Source organism: Schistosoma mansoni, chromosome 1 (assembly GCF_000237925.1).
Source record: "Schistosoma mansoni strain Puerto Rico chromosome 1, complete genome".
Taxonomy (NCBI): domain Eukaryota; kingdom Metazoa; phylum Platyhelminthes; class Trematoda; order Strigeidida; family Schistosomatidae; genus Schistosoma; species Schistosoma mansoni.
The window spans coordinates 22005903-22011010 of record NC_031495.1 but is presented as its reverse complement, the minus strand read 5'-3'; the positions used below and the strand labels follow the sequence as shown (position 1 = coordinate 22011010).

The 5108-nt window shown below is 30.3% G+C and overlaps 1 non-coding gene across 1 annotated transcript in view; it reads right to left on the bottom strand.

Moving 5' to 3' along the window:
• Smp_tRNA_00925_Pseudo_CGA.1.1 overlaps positions 1–2 on the bottom strand; it is a 72-nt gene extending 70 nt beyond the window's left edge. Inside the window, exon 1 of the tRNA in view lies at positions 1–2. This exon is cut by the window's left edge and continues 70 nt beyond it. This is a non-coding gene — a tRNA.
• Between the last annotated feature and the right edge of the window lie 5106 nt (positions 3–5108).

The following is a 5108-nucleotide window of genomic DNA, read 5'->3' as shown; positions in this document are numbered from 1 at the left end:
CTTCCAGGTTTTCGATGGTGGTCTAGCTTCAATTGACTCATGATTTCAACTTTGAAATATCCCCTATTTATTTGTTTTTCTCATCCTCTAATATCTCAATAATGACACAACTTTAACACATAAACTAATATATATGTGCCATTTTTATCAATGTTATCACACAGTTTCCTTTAAATAGTAACGCTAAAGCTCTGCAAATACTTCTCCATTACTCAGAGGGCATACCTTGCTGGTAAAAAGTTATAAAACAGTTTTAGAGAATCAAAGGAACTCAACAAGATTCTATGTTTATCCGTTAGTCGTGCAATGTCAAATATCAGAAACAGTTTTCTGAATATACCTAATTGTTCTAAAAATTATCCACTAAAATATTGTTAAGATAATCGGAAGTATCAAAATAACAATTAAAAAAACTATAATTTAACCAAATTCCCTTTGTATTAAAACTACTTAACAGCATGTTGTGCACTCAAAACTATGGTTTCGTCTGACAGTAAATTGGTATACTGTAATCTAGTTTAACTTTATATGTTAACCGAAATTTCGGGGGAATTTGTCATATCAAGGAACTATCGATTTTATTCTAACATCCATTTGTAAAAGGATTTCAAACCAAATGATAAACAATTTCATTGTTTTCTTATCAGGATGATTAATGTTGTACAGAAATAAGTATATATTTATGATGAATAGTCCACATTGAAAAGCATTTAAATGAGATTTGAGATCCTATAAAAGGTATGTTTAATTACTCCATAAGAAAATAAATACTACTCAATTTAAGAAAATCTTATTCAAATCAATTGAAATAATTGAAATTTACTTCAGTAGTTTGTTGCAATCTAATTAAAAATAATTGCAGTAATACAAATTAAAAAGATTTTATGAAAATGTTGCGATATCACCAAATAAATAAATAAGCCATATGAATAAAATCTAATATTCAAATCCTACAAGAGATTATTTGATGCTTAAACAGCTCAGTGACATTTGCTAACGTGAGTTTGAAGCTTACGAGTAACATACGTCTCCTTGTAATTCCCTATTCATATAGTTGACGATTATCAACTTGCACGAAATATACCTCATATGCGTATAACTGAATGCCTTTGGCTACCTAACGTTCATTTCATTGAGATTTATTAGTCATATATCTGGGGCGTTCTTTAATTTTATATAATTTTTTACATAATTCCTTTGTCTTCAGTTGAATAGTCACTTTTTTCACAAAAGAAAAGGGTATGCTTTTCATTTCACCAGTTGAAGATTGAAATTAGGTTTTTACTTCACTCGTGGTTTTAACCCAATAAACGGTTTTAGTCACGTAAATGATTTAAAATGTGATGTTGTGCTTTATGGCTTTAATGAATCCTAAAGTGTTTTTCTGAGTAGCTACTTTACTTAAAGATTTGTTTATTGTTTACGTTCGAGTATATACTTGTCATCTTTTCTAATGATTCAATGTGCGAAATTTCCCTTTAGACATTGAATTTAATGTTAACAATCAGAAAGTGTTACTGAGAATTTTTGAAGGCTAAATTGCTAGAGACATTCGTTAATCACCAGTGGTTGATGTGTTCTGTTAAAGCATCTCAAACTAGGATAAAACAATTATCTAGTTCTTTCCACGTTATCCCGACCGATGTTAATCTCTAATTAATACCATTCGCACTGGTTGTAATTAATACTCGGTTTACGTTATGCATATATCCTTTAGAATCTGTTATCCGTATGGTTTATAAGATATTGTTTAATTCAACAAAACATGTGTAAAAAGAGTTAAAACTTTATTTGTTCTCCAAAACTCACTGTCCCCAGCGCCATTTAATATATAATCTCTCATGAATCAATAATAATACTTTTGTATAAGCGCAATATTAGTAAATATAACAATATATGATTTAGACATGCATATTGATGAATTAAATTCTTTCATTTCCATACACTGCATGCACAAGTAACAAAAGTTAATCTGAAATTGTCAAAGTCTAATTCAACTAGAAATTCAATGAAATAATATAGAAACTGAAGTAAACTATCATTCATCACTTTAATAACCAGAATACTAATATCACGGTTATGTAAAGTGTTTTCCTGTGATATCTTTGTGATTGTTAAAGTAGTTCTTCTTATCTAGCTATATTATTTATTTTACAGTACATAGAAATTATTCATGGTCCACTGAACTGAAGTTAAGTAAATTTAACTGTGTATAGAATGAGATATCAGAAAAAAGTATATTAAATTCACTGTGGGACTTAAACCCAGTACCGTTAGCTTCAAACGTTGTCGCGCGTCCTGGATTCCACTGCTAGCCACTATCCATCTTTGCTTACAATGCTTGTGAAATAAGACTATATCGAGGCAATACGCATAGTATGCACATATGGCCAATAAGAGACTGACCAGTCGCAGTTCCAACACATCGATGGGAAGACAAAAACAAACAATACTTAGTGAATTTAAACTTCACCCTATCGCACAAGCAAGTGACTATCAGAACTCAGTAGCTGAGTGGATAACGCGATGGCGTTTGAAGCGAACGGTACTGGGTTGGAGTCCCAGAGTGAACATCAACTCTGAGATGTAGGTACATCCAACTGAGGAGTCCCGAATAGGACGAAACGTGCGTCTTGGATTCCACTACTAGCCACTATCCATCTTTGCTTAAAAATTATATTAATGTAGAATAGTTTAACCATAAAATATTGTAAAACAGTATTTGTTTGTGATGTGACAGATTTTTAGGGTTTTTTTTATTTCACTGACAATAAAAGATACATATCTCATAGTACTTTGTTTAAATAATTGTAAATTAGAAATTTTTTTAAAAATAAACAAGTGAAAAATGGTCATTAGTACTATAGAAGATGAATTCATAGTAATAAAATTAAGATAATATGCAGTACAATGAAAGTTTGTGAAATTCCAGTACATAAATATAGGCATTAAGTAATAATACTCTATAGATTCAAGACAAGATATTATGACTTGATGTGATTTAACATACTTAAATTTAAAAAAAATCAAGCCAATGATAAAAGTTTTATAATGGAAGATCAGATATTACTTTCAAACCTTTTGTTGCACTTAATTTGATTAGAAACAAAATCATTTAGATAATAACTGGTTCAGTTTTAATATAAATATTTAACCATAAAATTATTCTATTAAGATCTATGGTGCGGTAAATGCTAATTATCTGACATTGTTTAACAGTAAATATATTCTGCTGTCTATCGACTATCACTTGAAAACTCCAAATGTAGATTTACTCATCTTATTGATATCCTAGAAACACCTTCCCATTAATATCATTACTAAGTGAAATTTATTACTAATGATTGTTGTAAAGTAAGTGGATGTGTATCTTTTCATATAATATAAGGGATTACTTAAGTATACCGTTATGTATTAAAATATCTTACAAGCGCCAGAATAAAGTGGATATTTTTGCAATCATTAAAGATTTTTTTCAATATTTTGACATCATGAAATGTCTATGGCTGCAAAATACTGAAAAACAAGAATTTCTAAACAGTTGTGTTTGTCTCAGTATGTGGTTCCTTTGTAGTGAGCGCTCACGATCCCACCAGAAGTCAAGATTCAATAGTATCCACTACAAATCCTTATAATAATATATTTAAATCAACTGATATAATAAATCAAACATAAACTGATGAAACTAACAGCCTATCTACTATTTCTGATTATACATGTTTACCTTTTTATGAAACGATTTAAACGTCATTCTCACTTAACAAATATTTCAGTACAGCAAAGAAGTGAATTCTGTCATCAATAGCTTAAGTAAGATATGCTTCGCATACACCATTTTAATATACAGGAACCGAAAACCTTGTCCATGATTTGCCAAGTTATAATTTTCAGCTAACGGTTATAGCTGTTATAGATTGTTGAAAAATTATAAATTAAAATATAACAACTGTACAGTGATTCATCGTTTTAAACGAGTTTCCGTCTGATGTTACTTTATTTTTTAAAAATTGTCAAATTCATTATAAACAGAGGTGGATGGTGGCCAGCAGGGGGATCCAGGACGCGCGTTTCAACCTATTGTCAAAGCCAACTAATTTCCGCAGGCTATTCAATTATATATATATATATATGGAATGGCGTGAGTTCATTTCACTCTAAAACATAATACGAAGCTGTTAACGTAATTCAGAACATGAATAACTAAAACATTTGGTACTCAGTACTATCAATAAACAGCTTTTGAAGAATAAATGTAATTCACATTTGGTGGATAAATAAAGCAGTTTTTGGGCAACTGTGCAACCTAAATCTTGGCATTAATTCAATAACGTTACTGAAAGAACCTTGCTAAATCTTATTAAGATTCGAGAAATCCATTGAGAATTTACTGTCAACTATCAAAGAAAAACCTTATCTCCCCTTTTCTCCTTGAAAGCACAAAGTTAATGAGAGAAAACAGTAAGATAATATAAAACAAACAATAATCTTCATTATATCATACACCTTTCAGAACAACATCTGTTTAAACAAAATCAACACAAGTACTTGTAGGGTTGTTGTTTTTTAACCAAGCATAAATGTATGCCGCTTTCGAAGGCCAGTTGTTATTCTTGCTCTTATTAAGCCTTATTCATCCGATTGAATAACTTGAAGTTGTTGTCTTTCTGAAGAACCTAATCAAATTTAATTAATCAAAAACGAAAATAAGCTTTTACTGAGGTAGTTCTGAAGAATATATATATATATATATATATATATATATATATATATACAACTGTATTTTTCTAAATAGAGTAGAGAAAACAAAAAGATTAAGTTATTCATCTCATCGTTATTCACATTGTTAATGTCAAACTTACTTATTCTAACTAGTACAGACTTAATTCTAACAATTTCATCATACTCAAATTCACTTGGCATTGTTTGTTTGAATCTTCCCATTGATGTTTAGGACTGTGACTAGTCAGTCTCTTATCGGCATATGTGTATACTGTACGTATTGCCTCGATATAACCTTAATTCACAAGCATTATAAGCAAAGATGGATAGTGGCTAGCAGTGGAATCCAGGACGCGCGATGGCGTTTGAAGCGAACGGTACTGAGTTGG